This window comes from Heptranchias perlo, chromosome 4, assembly GCF_035084215.1.
Source record: "Heptranchias perlo isolate sHepPer1 chromosome 4, sHepPer1.hap1, whole genome shotgun sequence".
NCBI classification, from domain to species: Eukaryota; Metazoa; Chordata; class Chondrichthyes; order Hexanchiformes; family Hexanchidae; genus Heptranchias; species Heptranchias perlo.
Genome location: NC_090328.1, coordinates 95,909,778 through 95,936,490, shown reverse-complemented (window position 1 = coordinate 95,936,490; position 26,713 = coordinate 95,909,778). Strand labels below are relative to the sequence as shown.

General features: G+C 42.4%; 1 protein-coding gene and 1 long non-coding RNA gene across 2 annotated transcripts in view; one reads left to right on the top strand and one right to left on the bottom strand.

The window, feature by feature from the left end:
- melk (maternal embryonic leucine zipper kinase) overlaps positions 1-10,462 on the bottom strand; it is a 114,293-nt gene extending 103,831 nt beyond the window's left edge. The window contains exon 1 of the mRNA XM_067982241.1: positions 10,377-10,462. The gene's annotated coding sequence lies outside the window, so the exon portion shown is untranslated. The remainder of the gene's footprint in view (positions 1-10,376) is intronic.
- A 62-nt stretch (positions 10,463-10,524) lies between these two features.
- The window catches only part of LOC137321120 (uncharacterized), a 47,678-nt gene continuing 31,489 nt past the window's right edge, over positions 10,525-26,713 (top strand). The window contains exon 1 of the long non-coding RNA XR_010962714.1: positions 10,525-10,600. This is a non-coding gene — a long non-coding RNA (uncharacterized lncRNA). The remainder of the gene's footprint in view (positions 10,601-26,713) is intronic.

The window sequence follows — 26,713 nt, the reverse complement described above, 5'->3', positions numbered from 1 at the left end:
GTGACCCTCTGGGAGAAGAAATTCCTCCTCATTTCCATCTTAAACGGGCGACCCCTTATTCTGAGACTGTGCCCCCTAGTTTTAGATTCCCCCATGAGGGGTAACATCTTCTCAGCATCTACCCTATCGAGTCCCCTCAGAATCTTGTATGTTTCAATAAGATCTCCTCTCATTCTTCTAAACTCCAATGAGTATAGACCCAACCTGTTCGATCTTTCCTCATAAGACAACCCTTCCATACCCAGAATCTACCTAGTGAACCTTCTCTGAACGGCCTCCAATGCAAGTATGTACTTCCTTAAATAAGGGCACCAGAACTGTACGTAGTACTCCAGGTGTGGTCTCACCAGCACCCTGTACAGTTGTAACATGACTTCCCTGCTTTTATACTCCATCTCCCTAGAAATAAAGGCCAATATTCCGTTTGCCTTCCGGATTACCTGCTGCACCTGTATATTGACTTTTTGTGTTTCATGTACAAGGACACCCAGATCCCTCTGTACCGCAGTATTTTGTAGTATTTCTCCATTCAAATAATATTTTGCTTTTTTATTTTTCCTCCCAAAGTGGATGACTTCACATTTTCCCACATTATATTCTACCTGCCAAATTTTTGCCCATTCGCTTAACCTGTCAATATCCCTTTGCAGACACTGTGTCCTCATCGCAACTTGCTTTTCCACCTATCTTTGTATCATCAGCAAATTTGGCCACAATACACTCTGTTCCTTCATCCAAGTCATTGATATATATTGTAATTAGTTGAGGCCCCAGCATTGAGCCCTGCGGCACCCCACTAGTTACAGATTGCCATTTTGAAAATGACCCTTTTATCCTGACTCTTTGTTTTCTGTTAGTTAGCCAATCTTCTGTCCATGCCAGTATATTACCCCCAACACCATGAGCTCTTATCTTGTGCAGTAATCTTTTATGTGGCACCTTATCGAATGCCTTTTGGAAATCCAAATATACTGCATCCATTGGTTCCCCTTTATCCACCCTGCCCGTTACTTCCTCAAAGAACTCTAATAAATTTGTCAGACATGATTTCCCCTTCATAAAACCATGTTGACTCTCCTTGATTGTATAATGAGTCTCCAAATGTCCTGCTACTACTTCCTTAATAATGGATTCTAGCATTTTCCCAATGACAGATGTTAGACTAACTGGTCGAGAGTTACTTGCTTTCTGTCTCACTCCCTTCTTGAATAGGGGTGTTACGTTTGCGGTTTTCCAGTCCGCTGGGACCTTTCCAGAATCTAGTGAATTCTGGAAGATTACAACCAATGCATCCACTATCTCTGTGGCCACTTCCTTTAAGACCCTTGGATGCAAGCCATCAGGTCCAGGGGACTTGTCAGCCTTTAGACCCATTAGTTTACCTAGTACTTTTTCTCTAGTGATAGTGATTGCTGTTAGTTCCTCCCTTCCCTTTGCCCCTTGATTTTCTACTATTATTGGTATTCCCTTCTGAAATCCGTGCTGACTACTCTTTATTATATTTTCATTTTCTAGATGTTTTCCTATTACATCTTTGAGTAATGATTCCGTTATCTTTCCTACCACCGACATTAAGCTAACTGATCTGTAGGTCCCTGAACTTGTTCTATCTCCTTTTTTAAATAAAGGAACAACATTAGCTGTCTGTTAGTCCTCTGGCACTATTCCATTTTCTAATGAATTTTTAATATATATGTAATAGTGCCTCTGCTATCTCTTCCCTAACTTCTTTAAATATGCACAGATGCAATCCATCTCAAGTTTGATTAGTTTATCAATTATATCCGCCCCCTTTCCTATTAAATGTCTTTATACCTTTTTTGATCATTCTAATGTCATACCCACCTTGTTAGTCTCCCTGGTAAATACTGAGGCAAATTAACGATTCAATATTTCTGCCATTACCTGTGAGCTTATCTTGTGCATCCCTTAGTGGTCCCAGTCAATTGGAGCTGATAAACAATACTGGTGATTTAGAATAGTAAATAGAGATTAACTTTTGCTTTAAATCTAATCTTGGTGTGAAAGCCACAATTTCTAAGCGTGCAGCTGCTGATGTTTAGTCTCCAAATGCCAGTTGTTTCTTCCTTCACCAAAGCTCATTTGTGCCACTACAGCACCGTGACCTCAAGTACAGTTCCCTTTCTGCAGCCACCTCAACATTAAAATGTTAAACACAAGGTGGAAGCTTGCTAATGACAGGTAGAACTATGTTCTAAACAATCACTGGGCTATGGAGTTTTTTGAATTTCATCTTACTGTTACATGGTTAGATTATTGATGAATTTATGATGTTCATCCCAGTTCCTTACAACAGGCTGACAATCAAAAAGTTAGTTTGCCCAGAATATATCTGTACACAATGTATCTCTCAGGCACCTCAGTATCGTATTTAAATCAGTTCGTTAGAAGCAGCCAGAGAGAAGCCATTTTCATTGAACTGCACCTCAGTTCCTCTTCAATGATGCAACAAATGAAAGCATTGAGCGGTGAACAGCACAATATTACTTTTGCAGAACTTCATGTCATTACAAGTGGAAACTTCATGTCATTACATCTGCTGACAGGCCACATATAACCAGTTCAAAACAAAATCAAGGGCAACTAAAACAACAGTAAGATATTGTCCTTTATAAAATGTTGCAATTCTGAGAACAGACATAAACAAAGTGATTGTTGGAGATGAATGGATATTATTAGACTTATTAAGTGAGTTAAAGGGCAGTTAAAAGTCCAGACTATCACAAAATATCAGAGCAAAACATCTGGGATCAGAGCTGGAGATGAGGACAATTGGGGACAGGGTTGCCATGTTTCAGAGACCAGCACTGAAGGAAGGCAAGGAAGTGGAAAAAATAGATGGATTAAGATTGGGAAAACAAGACAGCCTGCAAAGATACCCAAGAGAACAGATTTTAGGCACTGACCATTAATGAAGAAGTAAATAAGGTCCCAAAAGAGGTAGCTAGAAAGACAGAACACAGCTTGAACTAAGATGCAGCTTACAAGTCACAGAGAAATTGCAGTCATAGGCAATTCTTTGCTCAGGAAAATGGATAGTTATGTCGTGCCTACCGGATGGTGAGCCCTCTGTCAGAAGTAGTACCTAATCAGGAAGGTTAGAAGGAATACTGATAGGGATATGAAAGGACTCAATAGTGGTAGTTCACAAAGGGGCAAACAATATAGAGAGAACTAATATAGGGGCCTTAAAAGTCACAGACACAAGGACTGCCCTAAAACTCAAGGATAAGGCATGCAAAGTAATGTTTTCTGGTATGATCCCAGTGTTTGCAAGGTAGGAGAAAATAAAAAGGATAATAATGAGTGGCTGGAAACCACAGTCTCATTATTTTCTCCTATTACCATTTAAAAAAAAACTTACATTAAACCTAGTGAGTTCCTCCCCTTGATTTATTTTTAGTTTTCCTCGTATCTGATACTTTATCCTTTTCCTTTACTGGGAAGAACGATACAAAGTCATTATTTAGCCAGTCTGCCATTTCCTTATTTTCAATTACAATATAACCTGCATCTGTCTTTAAGGGGCCCACATCACCCTCAGTCTCTTAATATACTTGTAAAAACTTTGTGTTATCCTTGATATCCCTCAAGTTTTTTTTTGTATTCCCTTTTTGCAACTCTTACTACTTTCTTTGTATCTCTTCCAGTCCACAGGATCTCCACTATTCTTTGCATGTGTAAACCCCTTCTTTTAGTTTTATACTATCTGTCATCTCTTTTGTTGACCAAGGTTGTTTAATTACACAAATAGAGCTCTTGCCCTATAGGGGTATGTACAGGTCTTGTATTGGACCAAATACTTCTTTGAATACCTCCTACTGTTCATCTATAGTTTTACCCATTAATAGTTCCACCCAATTTACTGGTCAATTTTTGTCTCATCCCTTCAAAGTTAGCCTTACCTAAATTTAAAACCTTGGCCTGCGACTCACCCTTCTCAAACCTAATATTGAATTCAATCATGTTATGGTCACTGTTAGCTAGGTTTTCCCTTACTATTGGATTGTTGACTAATTCTAGGATGCAACAAGAGGCAGCACTCATTCATAAGTGACCCAGATAATGTAGAGGAAATGGAAGTCATAGCACCCTTGGGGGGCATCAACCACAGTTTAATTATCTAGGAGTCAGAAATACCCCAAACCAGAGCCAGGCGTATAACTTTAAAAGGGTTAAGTTCAATGAAATGATGGAACAACTAAAGCAAATTGATTGGGTGTGCAATAACACTTCAGTGATGGACAAGTGGAACACCATTAAAGCTAAGCTTGTTGGGTAAATACATAGCAAGACAATAAGTACAGATTAAACAAAGGAGATCCAAAATGGATTATCAAATAAATTGAGAGTGAGAAAGAGGAAAAAACACCATCTAGAAATCCTGCAGAATACAAGAAAAAGGCAGAAAGAAGAGACCGGCACAAAAAAAGAGCAGCAGAGGCTAAATATAAATTAGTTATAAAAAGCTCACTTCTACAACAGTAAAAGGACAGTCATAGAAGAGGCAAAAGCCATAAAAGATGCAAATGGAATCAAAATTGAGGATGATCACAAGATAGTAACAATTCTAACGGAAAATTTCCTCAGAGTATTCACAATGGAAGATTTGAGCAATATGCCCTCCCCAAACAAAGATAAGCAAAATAAAATCTATGACTTTGATGCAAGATAAAAGTCCAAGAAAGGTTAAATGGGTTCAAAACAAACAAGTCCAGATTATAAGCCCACCAACTCCCACAGCTACCTTGATTACACTTCCTCCCACCCCGCTTCCCCTAAGGACTCTATTCCCTTCTCCCAGTTTCGCCGTCGCAGCTGTTCTGACGATGCCACCTTCCGCACCAGTACTTCCGATATGTCTTCCTTTTTCCTCAACCAAGGATTCCCCTCCACTGTAATTGACAGGGCCCGAGCGTGTCCGTCCCATTTCCCGCACTTCTGCCCTCACCCCTTCCCCTCCCTCCCAGAACCATGATAGGGTCCTCTTTATCCTCACCTTCCACCCCAACAGCCTCCACATTCAACATACCATCCTCGGCCATTTTCGTCACCTCCAGCGCGATGCCTCCACCAAACACATCTTCTCCCCCTCAGCATTCCGAAGGGACCGCTCCCTCCGCGACACCCTGGTCCACTCTTCCATCACCCCTAACACCCGCTCCCCTCCCCACGGCACCTTATCGTGAGAGGGTAGGAGATGCAACAACTGCCCTTTCACCTCCTCCCCTCCCACCGTCCAGGGCCCCAAACACTCCTTCCAGGTGAAACAGCAACTTACTTGTACTTCTTTCAATTTAGTATACCATATTCGCTGCTCACAATGTGGTCTCCTCTACATTGGGGAATCCAAACGCAGATTGGATGATCACTTTGCCAAAGGCCGCCGCTTGAACTGCAGGAATAACCCTGACCGCCGCTTGCTATTTTAATTCCCCATCCCACTCCCAATCTGACCTCGGTCTCTTACACTGTTCCAATGAAGCTCAACGGAAGCTGGAGGAATGGCACCTCATCTTTCGATTAGGCACTTTACAACCTTCTGGACTCATTGACTGCAATAACATTAGATCATAACCACTGCTCCCATTTTTTCAGACAGCAAGTGCTTGTTATGGTTCTGATGTTGTCATTTACAGCTCCTCTAGACCCATCTCTTGTTTCTTTACTTGTCCCATTACCACCCTCCTTGCCTCATCATCCCTTTTGTCATTTAATCACTCCTGCCCTCCACCCTATCAGAGACCTTCCCTTTTGTTCTTTCCTCCCCTCCCTTCCTTTCCCTGGTTCTGTACTTGCTTAAAAACTGTTTAATCTTCAACTTCTTCCAGTTCTGACAAAGGGTCATCGACCTGAAACGTTAAATCTGTTTCTTTCTCCAAAGATGCTGCTTGACTGGCTGAATATTTCCAGCATTTTCTGTTTTTATTTCAGATTTCCAGCATCCGCAGTACTTTGCTTTTGAAATCCAGGATGGGACAGGTAGATAGAGGCAGACTGTCTCCAGTAATTGAAGAGTCAAGAACGAAGGGCCATAGAAACTTCTTAACACAGAGATATGAGGATGTGGAATTCTCTTCCATGGTTAGTGGTTAAGGCAGCAACTATGTCAACATTCAAAATTAGATTGGATAGGTGGATGAACGATAAGTGGTTGAAGGGATATGGCAACAGTGTGCAAATGTGATTAGAAATATTTGCTTGCATGGAGGGTAAAGGCCAACATGGACTGGTTGGGCCGAATGACTTATTTCTATGTTGTAATCTCTATGTATTTCTACATAAATCACCAGAGAAAGACAATATTTATCCCAGAGTTCGGAAAAAGATTATGGAGGAAATTTGAAAGGCACCAACAACCATTATGACGGACTAACTGAATACTGGTGAGCTACCAGTAGCTTGAAAACAATGGTGCCCATGTTCAAAACAGATGGACAAAACAGACACTTGCCACTATAGACCCATTAGTCTCACTTACATTGTGTAAATAATGGAATTGATTACCAGGTGCAAACGTGAGGGTTACCTGTGCAATGATAGCAACGTAGAAAAACATTTCAAGGTGCTTCAGAGGCGAAATCAAAAAAGACACCGAGCCAAAGGTGGACCTTTTTTAAGGAGTGACCAAAAGCTTTGTTAAAAGAGGTTGGTTTTAAAGAGGGTCTTGGAGGTGGAGGGACAGGCAGGTTTAGGGAAGGAATTCCAGAGCATGGGGGCCTAGATTGCTGAAGGCACAGCCATCAATGGTAAGGTAAAAGGAGATGGAGGCACATGAGGCCAGAGTAGCAGAGAGTTCAGGAGCAGGAGGCAGGCAGGGGGTTGTATGGCTGGAGGAGGTTTTCGAAATAGAGAGGGGCAAGGCCATGAAGGGATTTAAACATGAAGTTGAGAAATTTAACTTCCAGGCACTGGAGGAACGGAAGCCAATGTACATGCAAGCAAGGACGAGGTGATAGGCAAGTGAGATTTTGTGCAGGCTACAATACAGGCAGCAATTTGGGATGAACTTAGGTTTATGGAGGGTACAGGATAAGAGACTGCACTGAAAAGCATTGGAATTGTTGAGTCTGGAGGTGACAAAATAGATGACTGGGTCAGTGGCAGCTGGGCGGATGTAGGGGTGGCAGCTGGGCGATGTTATGGAGGTGGAGCCTCAGTTCGAACAGGATGTTGAGATTGCAAACAGTCTGGTTCAACTCAAGACTGTGGCCGGAGAAGGGTATGGGGTTGTTGGCCAGGCTGGGAGTTTGTGATGGGGCAAAAATTATGATTTTAATCGACCCAATGTTTAGTTAGAGGAAATTGTACTTCATTCAAGACTAAATATCAGACAAGCAATTGACAGCTCAGAGATAGTGAAGGGATCAAGAGAGGTAGTGGAGAGGTAGAGCTGAGTGACAGCTGCATGTGGAAGCTGACTCCACGTCTGTGCATAACATCACTAAGGCGCAGCATGCAGATGAGGGAAAGGAGGAAGCCAAAGATAGACCTTGGGAGAATCCGAAGGTAAAAGGGCAAGGACTAGAGAAGTCATTGTTGGAGGTGCTCTGATAACGATCTGATAGGGTTGAATGGAACCAGTGTGAGTGCGGTACCACCGAGTTGGACAACGGAGGAGATGCATTGGAGGAGAATGGTGTAGTCAAACGTGTCAAAGGCTGTAGAGAAGTCAAGGAAGGATAATGCACTACAGTCACTGTCACAGAGGATGTAGTTTGTGCCTTTTGTTAGGGCCGTTTCACTGCTGTGATAGGGGTGGAAACATGATTATAGAGATTCAACCAGGGAGTTCTGGAGAGATGGGTACAGATTTAGGATGCAACTCATTCAAGGACTTTAGAAAGAAAAAGGAGGTTGGAGATGAGACAGTAATCTGCAAAATGAGAGGTCAAGGATGACAACCGTGTTGAAAGAGAGAGGGACAGTACCTGAGGAAAGATAACCATTATGTCAGCTAGCATGGGGGCCAGGAAGGGAAGTTGACTTTCCCTGCCTGACTGAGAATAAGATTGGCATCAGATTTCAATAATGTGTCACAGAAATAAGCAGGTTTATACAACCTAAAAGCCAGATGTGACTTATTCACTGGTACAATGATAGTTTTGGCAGCCATGCAAACAAAAATAGGTTGAACTTCTTAACCATCACATCGAGTGCACTGGATTCTCTAAAAAAAAATTCTACGTTACGCGTCAAAAACATTCGAAAAGATTGTGATTTGTTCCTAAAAACTGATTTCACAGTGCAGCATTTAAGGAATGCATAGGATAGACCATTGATGCAATACAAAATAGTTACAGATTTCAATGAGACATTCATATAGCCTAGGTTAGACTAAATGTATACTTGTGGATGTTGAGGCAGCACAAGTTGCTGGGTGTTATAATTTAGTCATTAAAAAAGGTAGAAGCACAAATAAATAAGACCATAACAAAGGGAAAAAGAATCCTTGGTTTTGTACCCAGAGGCAATGAAAAAGGTAGAAAGAAATTGCTTTTATATGGTATCATATGATACAGCACAGAAGGCCATTTGGCCCATGGTGCCTGTACTGGCTCTTTGGTAGAGCTATCCAATTAGACCCACTCCTCAGCTCTTTCACCATAGCCCTGTAGTTTTTTTCCCTTCAAGTATCTATCCAATTCCCTTTTGAAAGTTATTATTGAATCTGCTTCCACCACCCTTTCAGACAATGCATTCCAGATCATCACAACTCGTTGTGTAAAACAAATGTTTAATTTCTATTTTAAAAAAGTACCTTTTGTGACCTCAGGTTGTCCCAAAATGCTTTACATCCAATGAAGTACTTTTGAAGTGTAGTCACTGTTGCAATGTAGGAAACACAGCAGCCATTTTGCACACAGCAAGATCCCACAAACAGCAATGCAATAATGGCCAGATCATCCGTTTTTGAGATATTGGATAAATATTGGCCAGGACACCAAGAAGAACTCTTCTGCTCTTCTTCAAATAGTGCCATGGGATCTTTTACAGCCACCCGAGAGGACTCCCTCAGTCCTGCACTGAAGTGTCAGCCTAGATTGTGTGCTCAAGTTTCTGGAGTATAACTTGAACCCACAATCTATTGACTCAGATGTGAGAGTGCTCCCCACTGAGCTAAAGCTGGCAAAAACAAGGAGCCAATGTTGAGCTTGTGCAAGACCTTAGTTAAACAACAATTGGAGTATTGTGCACAATAATGAGCACCTGGTTACAGAAAGTCTAAAAAAATAGAAAAGATGCAGCATAGATTTTCTAGGATGAGGGCTTACAGTTACAGAAAAATTTCAGTCATGTTTTTTTCCCATTGGAGCAGAGAAGGTTGAGAGGTGACCTGAGAGAGACCTTCAAGATTATGGTTGGGTAAATAATGATAGATTGTTTCCACTTGTCAGCAAGATAGTAACAATAGAGCACAAATTCAAGATAATCATAAAAAAGAATTAATGAGGTTAGAAAAAAATGTCTTTATGGAGGGCAGTTAGAATGTGGAATGCTCTGCTTCAACGACCGTTTGTTGCAGAGGCCACACATTCTTTTAAAAGAGAATTAGATAGCTGCTTGAAAAAGAGGTTTATTAAAGTGCATGGGGAGCAAACAGGGAGAGGGATTAGACTCAAAATATTGGAACGGACTTAACGGGCTGAATATCATGTTTATGTGCTGTAACATTCTATGAATTTAGACTTTTATTATTCAACTTATTCCACTGTCGACTTGACTCAATGGTAGGTAGCACTCTCATCTGAGTCAGAAGTTGTGGATTCAAGTTGCACTCCAGATCTAGACTGATGCTCTAGTGCAGTACTGAGGTAGTGCTGCACTGTCAGAGATGTTGTCTTTCGGATGAGTCCTTAAACTGAGGCTCCATCTGCCCAATCAGGTGGATCCCACTGCACCATTCAAAGAAGAACAGGAGAGTTTCCTGGTGTCTTGGCCAATATTTATCACCAACAACTATAAGAGAGTGACTACATTGTAAAAGTAATCGATCCATTGGTTGTGAAGTTCTTGGATGTCCCAAGGAATTAAAAAAATCCTGCCTCAATCCAGGCCAAATCCCCAATGTAAGAGTGACACTCACGTTATACAAACCCGACACTCGCCCTCTCCGACACCGGCCAGACCCTCCCTCACCTTATGCCATGTCTATATATTTTGTGTGTGTGTGTGTGTGGGGGGGGGGGGGGGGGATGTCTCCCCCACCCACCAACCACTGGGTGTGTCCCGGGAACTCTCCCCTCATCCCCTCCCGGGTCGTGTGTGTGTTTTGTGTGTCACTGTCTCGCTTTCTCTAAATCCAGATCTAGATCTCTGTCGGACTCTCCCCTCCCCAGCCCCTGTCCCTTTACCTCTCTCCCGGAGCTCTCACTCGGTCTCGGTGCCTGTCTGTATCCGGCTCTGTGCCGCGCGCCCGTTTTATTTTTGAATCCGCTCGAGTCCAACGATCGAATTTCCCTCCTTCAATCATAACTTCCGGTCCGGGCCGCAGACCGGCCAATCAGGGCGAAGCGGAGACGCACGTTCTGCGTGAGTGCGATGGTACAGTGAGGGTCAGCGAGAGCGGCGGGCCGAGGTGAGACTGGGTCTGGGGTTTAACAGTTTGAAACGGGTCCATTCAATACCGGTTAGTTTAAGGGCACAGCTCCGTAACAAATATGTTCCCACAAAGAAAAAGGGTGGGACTCCCAAATCTAGAGTCCCCCCCAAAAAAGGTCAGATGGGGAGAGCTCAATACTGCAGAAAGCCTAGAGGAGTATAGAGAGTGCAGGGGTGAAACTAAAAAGATTAGGAAGGCAAAGAGAGGGCATGAAAAAAATATTAAAAGTAACATCAAGGAAAACTCAAAGATGATTTATAAATACATAAAGAGCAACAGGATAACTAAGGAAAGAGTGGGGCCTGTTAGAGACCAAAAAGGTAGCCTATGTGTGGAGATGGAAGATCTGGGTGTGGTTCTTAATGAATACTTTGCATCTGTTATAACAAAAGAGGGAGATGATGCAGACATTGTAGTTGAGGAGGCGTGTGAAATGTTGGATGGGATAAACATAGCAAAGGAGGAAATATTAAGGGGATTAGCATCTTTGAAAGTAGATACATTTCATCTAGACCTGGCAATTTATCCCAGGCAGTTAAGAGAAGCAAGGGAGGAAATAGCAGAGCCTCTGACCATCATTTTCCAATCTTCTCTGGCTATAGGTGTGGTGCCGGAGGATTGGGGGACTGCTAATGTTGTACCGTTTAAAAAGGGAGAAAAGGATAGACCGACTAATTACAGGCCAGTCAGCCTTACCTCTGTGATGGGCAAATTATTGGAAACAATTCTGAGGGACAGTGTAAATTTGGACAGAAGGTCATGTTTGACTAACTTGATTGAATTTTTTGAGGAGGTAACAAAGAGGGTCAATGAGGGTAGCGCGTTTGATGTAGTCTACATGGCTTTTAACATGGCAGACTGGTCAGAGAAATAAAAACCCATGGGATCCAAGGGAAAGTGGCAAGTTGGATCCAAAATTGGTTCAGAGGCAGAAAGCAAAGGGTAATGGTCGATGGGTGTTTTTGTGACTGGTTTCAGTACTAGGTCCCTTGCTTTTTGTGGTACACATTAATGATTTAGACCTAAATGTAAGGGGCATGAATAAGAAGTTTGCAGATGATACAAAAATTGGCCATGTGGTTGATAGTGAGGAGGAAAGCTGTAGACAGATGGGCAGAAAAGTGGCAAATGGAATTCAATAAGAAGTGTGAGGTAATGCATTTGGGGAGGGCAAGCAAGGCAAGGGAATACACAATAAATGGGAGGATGCTGAGGTGTAGAGGAACAGAGGGACCCTGGAGTGCATGTCCACAGATCCCTGAAGAAAACAGGACAGGTAGTTAAGGTGGTTAAAAAGATATACAGGATACTTTCCTTTATTAGCTGAAGCATAGAATATAAGAGCAGGGAGATTATGCTTGAACTGTATAAAACACTACTTAGGCCATAGCTTGAGTACTGCGTACAGTTCTGGTCACCACATTAGAGGAAAGATGTGATTGCAGGTACAGAGAAGATTTATGATGATGTTGTCAGAGCTGGAGTATTTTAGCTATGAGAAAAGATTGGATAGGCTCTGGTTGTTTTCTTTGGAACATTTAATTTAATTGAGGTATATAAAATTATGATAGGACTGGATAGGGAGGACCTAATTCCCCTAGCAGAGGGGTCAGTGACCAGAGGGGCATAGATTTAAAGTAATTGGTAGAAGGATTAGAGGGGAGCTGAGGAGAAATTTTTTCACCCAGAGGGTGGTGGGGGTCTGGAACTCACTACCTGAAAGGGTGGTAGAGGCAGAAATCCTCAACTCATTTAAAAAGTATTTGGATGTGCACTTGAAGTGCCGTAACCTACAGGGCTATGGATCTAGTGCTAGAAAGTGGTATTAAGCTGGGATAGCTCTTTTTCAGCCTGCATGGACACAGTGGGCTGAATGGCCTCCTCCTCTGCCGTAACTTTCTATGTTTCTATGAAATCCAGCAACCAATAGTAAATAAACCGAGCTCCTTCTCTTTCCCTTTCTCCCCACTCCCCCTCTCCTCACTCCCCCCTCTTCCCTCCCTTTCCTCTCCAAAGTTCTTAGAAGTGTTGCCACATCCCAAATCTGTGATCATTTTTCCCACAACTCCATTTGAACCTCCCCAATCAGGCAGATGGAGGAGGCTGATCACCAAGAAATGAACTTTATATTCTCAGCATGCAGAGATAAGAGTACATGGTGCAATTGCACAAAGTGAGGAACTTCAACATCTCACAGAATCATGGGCTCAAATAGGGTGACATGAACTTGTGAAGATCAAGGTTCAAGTAGGTACTATCAGACAAATAAAAACTAATTCTCCAAGTATCTCTGAGACATGGGTACTAGTAGATGTTGTATTCATTAAAAGCAGTGTACTTAGCTGCAATGGCCGCTACATGTACCCCATAACAAAGTGTATCAACCATAAATGCGCAAGGATTTCAAATAAGGATGAATATCAAAATCTAGCTGGTTAAAAAACTTACTCTATCATCAAAGGGCCCCTTTTCCATTTACTACAACTACCTACATTTTTCCAGCATTCAAAAAAGCAGCAAATGTTTGAAATACATAGCTTCTTTACACCTTGCCAGGGTGTATGAAGGGCACGTTGGACAGAGGAGCAGACTGCAAGACTTCAGCCTTTACGCCCAGCCATGGATTTTGTGTTAAGGTTGGGTTCAGGGCCACAATACCCTTATGCTGGGCCACCCAGTATTAGCATCTGATGTTTGGTCGGCTTCATCTGCCTTTGAGCTTTGGGAATTGAGTGCACCTGACGTATTTTATGGCTGCTTGCTTACCCAGAGGAGCCGTGCTATCTGCCTGTTAATGACCATAGGACCATTGGCCGGGACCCAATAGGTAGCACTTGGAATAGATAAGTAAGTTCCAGGTAGCACATTTACAATGAGTTACATCAAAACTACAGCACAGAAAGGCCATTTGGCCCAACTGGTATATGTGGGCGTTTATGCTCCACACGAGCCTCCTCCCTACTTCATCTAACCCTATCAGGATATCCTTCTATTACTTTGTCCCTCGTGCATATCTAGCTTCCACTTAAATGCATCCATGCGATTTGCCTCAACTACTACTTGTGGTAGCCTGTTCCACATTCTTACCACTCTTTGGGAAAAGACGTTTCTCCTGAATTCACTATTGGATATATTAGTGACTATTTTATATTTATGACCTTTGGTTTTGAACAAGTGGAAACATTTTCTCTCCGTCTACCTATCAAACCCTATCATTACTTTTTTTTAAGACCTCGATCAGGTCACTCCTCAGACTATGCTTTTCTAGAGAAAAAAGCCCCAGCTTGTTCAACCTTTCCTGATAAGGATATCCTCTCAGTTCTGGTATCATCCTTGTGATTCTTTTTTGCATCGTCTCCAATGCCTATATCATTTCTATAATATGGAGACCAGAACTGTGCACAATATTCTGTGTGGCCTAACTAAGGTTCTATACAGTTTTAATGTAACTTCTCTGCTTTTCAATTTGGTCTGTCTAGAAATGAATGCTAGTGCTTGATTTGCCTTTCTCTATGGCCTTATTAACCTGCGTGGCTACTTTTAGTGATTTCTGTAACCTGTGCCCTGAGATCCCTTTGTTCCTCTATCCTGTTTAGACTCTTATTATCTGAGCAATCTGTGGCCTCCTTATTCTTCCTACCAAAGTGCTCACCTCACTTATCGAAATTGAAATGCATTTGCCAATTGCACGCCCATTCTGCAAGTTTATTTATGTCCTCTTGCATTTTGTTGAATTCCACCTTTGTATTAAGTACACCCCCTCAATTTTGTGTCATCCGCAAATTTTAAAATTGTACTTCCAATTCCCAAATCCAAATCATTAATGTAAATTGTGAACAACGGTGGCCCCAGCACCGATCCCTGTGGAACACCGCTTCCCACCTTTTCTGTTTTGTAGCCGACTTACTATCCATTTTGCTACGTGTCCGCTGATTCCACATGCTTTGACCTTAGGCATGAGTCTACAATGCGGTACCATCTCGAAGGCCTTTTGAAAATCCAAATGTATTACATCTACTGCATTACCCTTATCTACCCTTTCTGTTACCTCAAATAATTCAATAAGGTTGGTCACGCATGACTTTCCCTTCTGAAATCCGTGCTGACTTCATTATATTTTTGTTCGCTATATGTTTTTCTATTACATCTTTTGAGTAAAGCTTCCATTATCTTTCCTACCACCAACAGTAAGCTAACTGGTCTATAGTTCCCTGGACTTGTTCTATCTCCCTTTTTAAATATAGGAATGACATTAGCTGTCCGCTAGTCCTCTGGCACTTTTCGTCTACCTCGCTACCAAATTCTGTAAATTGATTCCCCATGTTTAGGAGATGAAAACTCCACTTGCAGTTTTGGACGCTCCATTATAGAAAGGACATTAAAGTCACAGAGAGTATACAGCGTGGATTCACCAGGAAGATGCCAAGGATAGGAAACTATAGTTGTGAGGGGAGACTTGAAATAGTTCGGCCCTGAAATTCCATGCCTTTTTTTGAATTCGATCAGTGTAAAATCTGGGCAACAGATTGATGCAGAAGCAGTTTACACCTGAACTATCTAATGCAATTTAGTCCTTCCCATCATCTAGTACGTGACAAGCCCAACAAGAGGGGATGCAATTCTAGATTTAATCCTGGGAAATGAAGATGGGCAAGTGGGTGAAGTGACAGTGGGTGACCATATTGGGGATAGTGACCACAATTCAGTTAGTTTTAGCATTATTATGGAAAAGGACAGAGTTAAATCAGGAGTAAACGTTTTAAATTGGGGGAAGGCAAATTTTACAGAACTAAGGTGATTTGGCACAAGTAGGAGGCACTAAGAAGTGAAATTCTATAGGTACAATGCAGACACATCCCCTCAAAGAAAAAGGGTGGCACTGCCAAATTTAGAGCCCCCGGTTATCTATAAGTATCCGGGCAAGATAAAGCAGAAAAGGAAAGCTTATGACTGTCACAGAAAACTAAATACTGCAGAAAGCCTAGAGGAGTATACAAAGTACAGGGATGACGTAAAAAAGGAAATAAGGAAAGCAAAGAGAAGGCATAAAAAAATATTAGCTAGTAAGATTAAAGAAAACCCAAAGATGTTTTATCAGTACATTAAGAACAAGAGGATAGCTAAGGAAAAGGTGGGACCTATCAGGGATGATGAGGGCAACTTGTGTGTAGAAGCAGAGGATGTGGACAGGGTTTTAAATGAATATTTTGTCTCCGTATTCACAAAGGAAAGGGACGATCCGGACATAGTAGTTAAAGAGGAGAGGTGTGAAATATTGGATAAGGTAAACATAATGAGAGAGGAAGTACTAGAGGGACTGGAATCCTTGAAAGTTGATATGTCACCAGGGCCGGATGGATTGTTTCCTAGGCTATTGAAGGAAGCCAGGGAGGAAATAGTGGATGCTCTGAGGATGATTTTCCAATCCTCACTAGATACAGGGGAGGTACCGGAGGACTGGAAGACTGCTAACGTAGTACCATTGTTTAAAAAGGGTGCGAGGGAAAGGCCGAACAATTATAGGCCGGTCAGTCTTACCTCGGTGGTGGGCAAACTATTAGAATCAATACTGAGAGATACGATAAACTGTCACTTGGAAAGGCATGGTTTGATCAGGGATAGTCAGCATGGATTTGTTCAGGGAAAGTCATGCCTTACAAATCTGATTAAATTCTTTGAGGAAGTGTCGAGGAGGATTGATGAGGGTAGTGTAGTGGATGTTGTCTACTTCCTCTCTCGTTATGTTTACCTTATCCAATATTTCACACCTCTCCTCTTTAACTACTACGTCCGGATCGTCCCTTTCCTTTGTGAATACGGAGACAAAATATTCATTTAAAACCCTGTCCACATCCTCTGCTTCTACACACAAGTTGCCCTCATCATCCCTGATACATAAGACATTTGACAAGGTCCCACATGGCAGACTGGTCAGAACGGTAAAAGCCCATGGGATACAGGGAAATGTGGCGAATTGGATCTAAAATTAGCTCAGTAACAGGAAACAAAGGGTAAAAGTCGATGGATGTCTTTGCGAATGGAAATCCATTTCCAGTGGTGTGCCACAGGGCTCAGTGTTGGGTCTCTTGCTGTTTGTGGTATATATTAATGATTTAGACTTGAATGTAGGGGACATGATTGGCAAATTTGCAGACGACACAAAAATTGGCCGTGTAGTTGATAGTGAAGAGGATAGCTGTAGACTCCAAGAAGATATCCATGAGTTGGTGGAGTGGGCGGAAAAGTGGCAAATGGAGTTCAATCCGGAGAAGTGTGAGGTAATGCACTTAGGGAGGGCAAACAGTAAAAGGGAATACGCAGTAAACGGGAATATATTGAGAGGGATAGAGGAAGTGAGAGACCTTGGAGTGCATGTGCACAAGTCCCTGAAGGTAGCAGTACAGGTAGATAAGTTTGTGAAGAAGGCATACGGAATGCTCTCCGTTATTAGCCAAGGTATAGAATACAAAAGCAGGGATGTAATGATGGAACTGTGTAAAACACTGGTAAGGCCACTGCTGGAGTATTGTGCGCAGTTCTGGTAACCACATTACAGGTAAGACGTAATTGCTCTGGAGAGAATGCAGAGAAGATTTACAAGAATGTTGCCAGGGCTTGAAAATTGTAGCTACGAGGAAAGATTGGATAAGCTGGGGTTGTTTTCCTTGGAGCAGAGGAGGCTGAGGGGTGACTTGATTGAGGTGTACAAAATTATGAGGGGCCCAGATAGAATAGACTAGAAAGTACCTGTTTCCCCTAGCGGAGAGTTCAAGAACTAGAGGATATAGATTTAAGCTAATTGGCGGAAGGATTAGAGGGGACATGAGGAAAATCTTTTTTACCCAGAGAGTGGTGGGTGCATGGAATTCGCTGCCGGAATTGGCGGTAGAGGCGGGGACCCTCAACTCTTTTAAAAAGTACCTGGACCTGCATCTCAAGAGCTGTAAGCTGCAGGGCTATGGACCGGGTGCTGGAAGGTGGGATTAGAATGGGCACCTGGTTGTTCTTCGAGCCGGCGTGGACACGATGGGCCAAATGGCCCCCTTCTGTGCTGTATTTTTTTCTTATGGTTCCATCTATCTGCTGAATCCCTGGCCAGTTTATCATACTATATGATAATGACGACCAATAATACTATAGCCCTGAATTTCCTGGTTTTATGCTCGCAAAGCACTAGGGGTAAGCTAGAATGAAAGATATACGGTGCAACTGTTGCCAGGACCAGTGGAGGCAGGCGGAAATGCGCAGGTTTTGATTCTGGAGAGATTCACTAGCTATCACAGGTGCTGGGAATTTTTGTAGCTTTTTTTTGGCAATTGGGTTAGCCCAGCCTGATTGCTTCTGCCACTGTACGGCCACCAGGAGATTTTGACCGCTCCATAGTGAGGGCTTCTCAGGAGAGTTATGGCATCCCCTATGTATATACCATTGTGTGCCATTATCATGGAGGAGCAGAACTTGGAGGAAAGGAGAGTGATGCAGCATTTAAGGAACATTAGGGACTTATGGTCCAAATGCACCTCAAAGAATATACAACAAGACAGGTCCTATAAGGACCTTAGTGAGGAGAAGTGTGTTGGAAAAATGTTTTTCAAGGTAATGGTGGAGCTCTGCCAACTATTGCATAGGGACCTGCAACCATGTTGCTCTGTAGGAGGAAGAGAATCCAGTTGTCATGGTCCATTTAGGAACCAACGACATAGTTGGAAGTAGGAATGAGGGTCTGCTGAGGGAGTTTGAGGAGGCAGGATCCAAATTAAAAAGCAGAACCTCAAAGGTAATAATCTCTGGATTACTACCTGAGCTACGCGCAAACTGGCATAGGGACAAACAGATTAGGTGGTTAAATGCGTGGCTGAAAGAGTGGTGTGGGAAGCAGGGGTTTCAGCTCATGGGGCACTGGCACCAGTACCGGGGAAAGAGGGAGTTGTTCCATTGGGATGGGCTCCACTTAAACAGGGCTGGGACCAGAGTCCTGGTGAATCAAACAACTAGGCGGGTAGATAGGGCTTTAAACTAATGAGGGGCGGAGGATTCAGGTAAGGGTAAATTTGCAAGTCTAACAAGAAAAGTCAAGGCTGTAGAGCAGAGTAGCAATTTGGGGAAAAATAACAAAGTGTGACAGGAAGGGACAGAGAGTTTAACAAAGATAATAGGGCATTAGTGACTACGGTCACATCAGGGAAAAATGGTAAAAAGTTAAAATTAAAAGCATTCATAACAAGATAGATGAATTAATGGCACAAATAGAGATAAATGGGTTTGATGTGGTAGCAGGTTGACCAAGGTTTGGAACTAAATATTCCAGGGTACTTGACTTTTAGAAAAGATAGGCAAAATAGAAAAGTTGGGAGGGGGGAGTGGGGTGTAGCCTTGATGATAAAGGCAGTAGTGAGAAAGGATCTTAGCTCAGAAAGTCAGGATATAGAATCAGTGTGGGTGGAGCTAAGAAATAATGAGGGGCAGAAAACACTGGTGGGAGTAGTTTATCGGCCCCCTAAGAGTAGTTATAGTGTTGGACAGAGTATAAATCAGGAAATTAGAGGAGCATGTTGCAAGGGTAATGCAATAATCATGGGTGACTTCAATCTTCATATAGACTGGGCAAACCCAATTGGCAAAAGTAGTTTGGAGGACGAGTTCATGGAATGCATTCGAGACAATTTTCTAGAATAATATGTCGTTGAACCAACTAGGGAACAGGCTATTTTAGATCTAGTATTGTGTAATGAGACTGGGTTAATTAGTAATCTTATAGTTAAGGATCCTTTGGGGCAGAGTGATCATAATATGATAACATTTCATATTGAGTTTGAGAGTGATGTAGCTAAATGCGAAATTAGGGTCTTAAATTTAAACAAAGCCAATTACGTAGGTATGAGGGGTGAGTAAGCTTAGGTAGATTGGGAAATTAGATAAAAGATATGACGCTAGATGTGCAATGGTGAACATTAAAAGAAATAATTGATAATTTTCAACGAATATACATTCCCTTAAGGAATATAAACTCCACAGGAAAAGTGATCCAACCATGGCTAACTGGAGAAGTTAAGGATAGTATTAGGTTAAAAGAAGAGGCTTACAATGTTGCCAAAAAGAGTAGTAAGCCTGAGGATTGGGAGGGTTTTGGAAATCAGCAAAGGATGACCAAGAAATTGATAGAGGGAGAAAATTGAAAATGAGAGCACACTAGCAAGAAATATAAGAACAGATTGTAAGAGCGTCTGCAAGTATGTAAAAAGGAAGAGATTAGCGAAAGTAAACATGGGTCCCTTAGGAAAAATTATAATGGGGATGTTACACAAGATTAGAGCTCACGGGTTTGGGGGTAATATATTTGCATGGATTGAGGATCGGTTAACAGACAGAAAACAGAGAGTAGAAATAAACGGATCTTTTTCGGGTTGGCAGGCTATAACTAGTGGGGTGCCGCAAGGATCAATGCTTGGGCCTCAGCTGTTTACAATATATATCAATGACATAGATATGGGGACAGAGTGTAATGTATCCAAGTTTGCTGACGATACAAAGCTAAGTGGGAAAGTAAGCTGTGAGGAGGACGCAAAGAAGGCAAACGGAATATTGGCCTTTATTTCTAGGGGGATGGAGTATAAAAGACCACACCTGGAGTACTGCGTACAGTTCTGGTGCCCTTATTTAAGGAAGGACATACTTGCATTGGAGGCAGTTCAGAGAAGGTTCACTAGGTTGATTTCGGGTATGGAAGGGTTGTCTTATGAGGAAAGATTGAACAGGTTGGGTCTATACTCATTGGAGTTTAGAAGAATGAGAGGAGATCTTATTGATACATACAAGATTCTGAGGGGACTCGATAGGGTAGATGCTGAGAGGATGTTACCCCTCATGGGGGAATCTAAAACTAGGGGGCATAGTCTCAGAATAAGGGGCCGCCCGTTTAAGATGGAAATGAGGAGGAATTTCTTCTCCCAGAGGGTCGTGAATCTTTGGAATTCTTTACCCCAAAAAGCTGTGGAGGCTGGGTCATTGAATACATTCAAGGCTGAGTTAGACAAATTTTTGATCCGCAAGGGAGTCAAAGAATTATGGGGAAAAGGCGGGAAAGTGGAGTTGAAGTAAAAATCAGATCAGCCATGATCTCATTAAATGGGAGCAGGCTCGAGGGGCCAAATGGCCTACTCGTGCTCCAATCTCTTATCGTCTTATGGAAGGATATACTTGCCTTAGAGGAGGTGCAACAAAAGTTCACTAGATTGATTCCTGGGATGAGAGGGTTGTCCTATGAGGAGAGATTGAGTCGAATGGGCCTATATTCTCTGGAGTTTAGAAGAATGAGAGGTGATCTCATTGAAACATAAAATTCTTAGAGGGCTTGACAGGGTAGATGCTGAGAGGCTGTTTCCCTTGGCTGGAGAGTCTAGAACTGGGGTCACGGTCTCAAGATAAGGGATCGGCCATTTAGGACCAAGATGAGGAAAGATTTCTTCACTCCGAGGGTTGTGAATCTTTGGTATTCTGTATCCCAAAGGGCTGTGGTTGCTCAGTCGGAGTATATTCAAGACTGAGATTGATAGATTATTGGACACAAAAGAAATCAAGGGATAGATATGGGGATAGGACAGAAAGTGGAGTTGAGGTAAAAGATCAGCCATGATCTTATTGAATGGCAGAGCAGACTCGAGAGTCCGTATGGCCTACTCCTGCTCCTAGTTCTTATGTTCTTATGAAACACTTACAGAAAATTTGGAAATATAGAGTTGTCAACATTGAAAAAGTACTGGAGACAATTTTTAGGTGTAAAACCATCAAACCACAGACTCCGTCATAATTTTCACCCTGAATCTTTGTCGGTAAAGGCAGTAAAAGCTCACCCTGGTTAGCTCCATTACCGAGTTTGAGTGACATGTGCCATTTAATAGAATTACTTGTGGCACGCAGGAACTCGCCCATCTACTGTTAGGATGTTTGACGACGTTAAAGGCACTATATAAGTGCAAGTTGTTATTGTAACTGCTGTGTCTTTCAAAGCAGAGAGTGCAGAATGATGATTTTAAGCAGTGGTATTTAGATGTTTAATGCCAGAGAAAATGAGTAACACGTGCTAAATGTTATTGTGAGACATCTAGCCTGGCAGTAAAAAGTCAGCATTGCCCCCCTCCCCCACCCCACCCCAGTCTTGCACCCACTGATTCTTGTTAGTTGACTCCAACAATTTACAGGGTGGGGGGCGGGGGCAGAGGCAGAGTATTTTTTAAAAAATAAAGTTGCCCAAACAGGGAAGCTTTGGGTCGCACACATAATTCCAGATTCAATATCAGTAACGGTTACAGCTGAACCATGCCATGTTTAAATAAGATACCTTCTAGGGTAGGGAGCTCTAGCATGTACACATGAGAAAATTGTGTACTTAGCGTTAAAACCGTGGCTGTAATTAGACTGCTCATTGAAACAAAGTCCCTCCCCCAATTCATGAAGAATCCAATAGTGCCTGGAAAGGTGGTCAACAGAAAAGGCCGATAATTCTGAGATGTTAAATACAGCGGTGACCAATAAATGAAAAGGGGGAGAAAAAAGAGGAACCAAAACATGGAAAAGAAAACAATGGTTGAATTAAACAAAGTAAAATGAGAAACTGAAAGAAAAATAAATACAGAGAATAAAAGAGCAATCAAATTAAATTTTAAGAAGAATATTAAGAAAAGGAGAAGAGATTGACGAAAAGAGATACAGGTGTAAGTAATGCGTACAATCATTCATTAGAGAAATAGATAGATAGATAGAATGTGAGATGAGGAGACAGGCCTAACTGGACAAGTGCAAATTTAGCTTGTTGTGTTAGGTCCTGGATGAACATAACAGCAATTAAATTTAGGAACAGATTCCTTATCTTTGATGCAATGATAACCTGGAGCAACTTAACCTGACAGCCAATGTGAGCAAATGTAGCCTCTGGACTGAATGTTTAGATTTACATATCCAATCAAACGTTCAGAACCAAAGATCCAGTTGTCAGAAGGCATCTCATGAATGTTAAAAACAGGTCTGTGCTGTAACAAGGTAAATAAATGGCACTCAGAGCATTTTGAGGAATATTTTGCTCTTTTAATAATTAAAAGGGTTACTTGCACGATAACTGTTCCTTGGATTTGAACTCTTCAACACCATATGCCATCACAAGGAGAATTGGTGAGCTTATGATTACTAATGTTTATAAACCACCAAATGTTTCCTGGCCCAAACTAGTCTTACTAAATCATAGTCACCCTTCAATGTAGGTTGGGGAATTCAATAGCTATCACTCAAGCTGGGGATATGATGACAATGATGTCGCAGGTGAATGGGCCTTGAATCAAGAAAAATACCTACTTTTCGATCTTAAGCAGCCAGGAACATTCCATTCCGTCAAATGGAAAAAGGATTACTCTCCAGATTTGTGCTTTGTGACCTGTGACCAAAATGTACGACCCTTAGTGGCGGAATGAACTGCCCTTGAAGCCTTTCTGTGTAACTAACCCTGTTCTGTTGTCAAACACATTGGTCCCCCTCATCACCTCACTATCAAAGCCATGTTGCAACTTTACTAAGGCTAACTAGAATGGGATCAGTAGAAAAAAGTAGTTCAGCAACAACTTGCATTTATATAGCACCTTCAACGCAGTAAAACGTCCCAAGGCCCTTCATAGGTGCGTTATCAGACAAAAATTAACAAAGTTCAACAAACGCAGTGAACTATGATGGGTTTATCATCTCCTTAAGGAGGCCACGAAAAAGAACATCCCTCGTGGGTACAAGAAAACCTACGTTACAAAGCTGGTCAGTCAAAAGTATGGCAATTCTAGAGCAACGCAGGACAACAGTTAACCCTGCTGCTGCAACCGCACCCTTGGGATCACTAAATTCTGCCAGACGAGAGTGATGAGCAATAGCTATGCAGACTCTAGATTTTATCCATTCAAGCAGTGAAACCTGGAAATTTCTCCATGGCCTTGGTGGTATTAACCCATCCCAAGGTGGAGCTCCGCATGTCACAGCTGACGTCATTGCCATCCAAATACTCCTGAATTGCAAGATCCATGCAGACTGCCTTCAAAAAAGGAAAGTAAAAAAAGAGCTTTGTTCCTTTTCAGACTTTCCACCAACATCGTATTGAATAAGGACATTCACCAGAAAGGAAGTGGGCTAGGCTCTGGCACTTATCAAATCTGGCAAAACTGCGGGCTCAGACTGCATCTTCCAAGAATTCCTGAAGAACCGAGGTCAACATGCCTGCAACTGGCTGGCATGCTTCTTTATCAAAGTGCATGCCTCTGACCAAATGCTCAAGTTATGGCAACATGCAACGGTCATCGACATCCTGAAAGCAGCCGATGATCCAAAAAGCTAGCTGCTGATATTACTGTGCGTTATGTACAAGCTCCTGGAAAGAATGTTACTTCAAAGACTCGTGCCACTGTTTGAGGGTTACATCGCTAAGGAGCAATGTGGGTTTAGACCTGAATGACCAGGTAATTGCACTCTCAACCGACATGGAAGCTGGTTATCAGCGTGGGCTCAAAAAAGCATTGGCTTCTTGAAGTTGTCTGAAGCAAATAATCTGGTATTGAGGGACTGTCTACTGCTGAAAATGTCTAGGATAGCCCGCTGCAAGCCAACATTGCGCCTACGAACAGCCATGCTTACCAACTGCAGGTTCTGTGTACCTCTTGTGGAGTAGATTAGCAGATCTCAGCTACTGAATAACGGGCTCCCACAGGACTCAGTCTTGGCATCATCACTTTTTAATATTTACATCATTTAGGGCAACCCAATTTTGCACAGGGGTCTCAACCAGGCGTTGGGCCTTTGCATGTGCAAATAAGGGGCCTAATGTCTGTTTCAGGTGAGGGCCCCGGACGTCTATTTTTATTGCCTATACCAATATGGTGGGCAGCGCACTACCTGGCTTGTAATTGGCGCCCATTGTAATGAGTGCCTGCCATATTGGAAGCTTAGGTGCCTGTTTAGCACCTGAAAAACAGGCATGATGCCATCAAATTTCTAGGCCAATGACCTTGTAGAGGCCCACTATTCTACACACAGAAAGGTAAATGGACCTTGTGAGGACATGGCCTCCAGCATGGTGATATCAGAAGTATGAGAGTGGCCATGAATTCAGTGGCAGTTATGGATAACCACAAGTATCAGAAGCCAATGAACCCCAAGTGACTACAGCATAAGGCACTCCTTGCAGCTATGTCAAAGGTAGTTGCAGCTACGTCAAAGGTAGTTGGAGATACATCAAAGATAGTTGCAAATGCAGGTAATCAACTTTCTGAATTCTCATAGCTAGGGGAGCTCTTATGCACATGAACTAGCAAGTCGCATGGACTAATTTAAAACACAGTAAAATAAACACACATGGAGTTGGACACACATGCACTGATTCAATAAATTATGTCACTTAAATATTTCTATCATTCTTTAACTGTGCAGAAAAGGATGCATCATTAATAATAAAGTAGACCAAGGGGAACGTAATGATTTTCATCATCATTGCCTGGGCAGTAATCTGATGGAGCGGATCAGTGGAATGAAAATCGGAAGGATGGGCGGTTCACCCCACCATTTTATCTCCCAGGTGGTAAAGACGAAAATCTGCCTCATACAGTTCCGAGTCACAACTAAACAGGGAAAGCAACTTACAGTTCCCCAATTGTAAATGTGCCGAATAGAAAACTATAACTTATCAATTGCAGAGGTCTCGAAGGAATGGTTGAAGTGCCTTCTGCAACAGTCTGCCTGGCTGCAGTGGCTCTAGTGTTGCTTGTATCTCTTATATAACTTCATCCTTCTGGTCTTTCATGGCTTGTTGCTCCTCCTCACCCATGACTATTAGGAGGTCGCTATCCATGATGGTATTGTGCAGCATGCAGTACATTATTATAATTTTGCTCGCCTTTATTGGAGCACATTGTAAAGCTCCTTCTGACTGCTTTACCACTCTAGTGTTTATTCAGTAAGGCCCCTAGTTTGCATGCGTGCATTGTTTGTATTTGATCTCTGCTGGGATATAGTGGTTGTGCAGAGCTGTCATCAGCCATATTTGCACCATTTAGCCCATATCCCTTAGGAGCCAGCCTTTCTCCTTTAAAGAGCTGTTTGCCTCTGATTGCCTCTGAACGAAAGCATCATGCATACTCTCCGTGAAGTGTGCAATGACACATATCATTTTCTGGGGTTGATCACAGACCAGTTGCACAATGATGGAACAATATCCACTGCATTGTTGGGAGACAAATGAATGTCTACAATTGTACAGTCAATGACATCTTTTTCTTTGTGGAAGCAAGCAGTGATAAAGCTGTAGCTGTATCTCCTGGGGCTTCTGGTTGTCCCTGTTGAAGTGTATTTAGGTGGTGGATGGCAAAACAGGGTTTCCTTATTTCAGCAGTGGATACCATAATAACTGCCTCCAGTGATGTCCACTATGGGTGCCTGGATGGATCCTGCAGCATAGATGTTGAGGGCATTGGTGACCTTCACTGCCACTGGTAGAGCAGTGTGGATGGGTGACTGTCCCTGAGAGTCATTGTGGATGAGGTATCACATGTCAATCACTGTGTCCCTGCTCAGCCTGTGCCTTCTCATGCGCTGCTCCTCTGTGAAGCCCAGGAAGTCATACTTGTTTTGGTAGATGTGTTCCCTGGCACAGTTTGTTCCTCTTTGTGTGCCTCTTATGCCCTCTGTGTTCCTGGACTGCCATCTCCTCCGGCTGTAATAACACACTGTCATATTGCATTTATGTTTTTGGAATTGAGACTGCCAATTCCAAAAACATGCTAAAACTTTTGAAATTTTGCCTTCCTCCATGAACTGACTCACAGATCTGACTGAGACGAATGAATTTGTTCTTCGAGATCTAACCCTGAGGAAAACTTCATGCATTTCTCTTGATTACCCTTTAACAATGGCTTAACAAGTGATTTGTTTTTGTGTGTGTTAACATTTGCAAACATATTTTAACATGAGAATAAACTCTAAATAGCAGTGAAACCAGAAGATAAACTCTTAGGGAGTGAATTTCCTTGGAGCTTTTCCTGCTGTTCTGCCATAACTTCGGCGGAAAGGCTA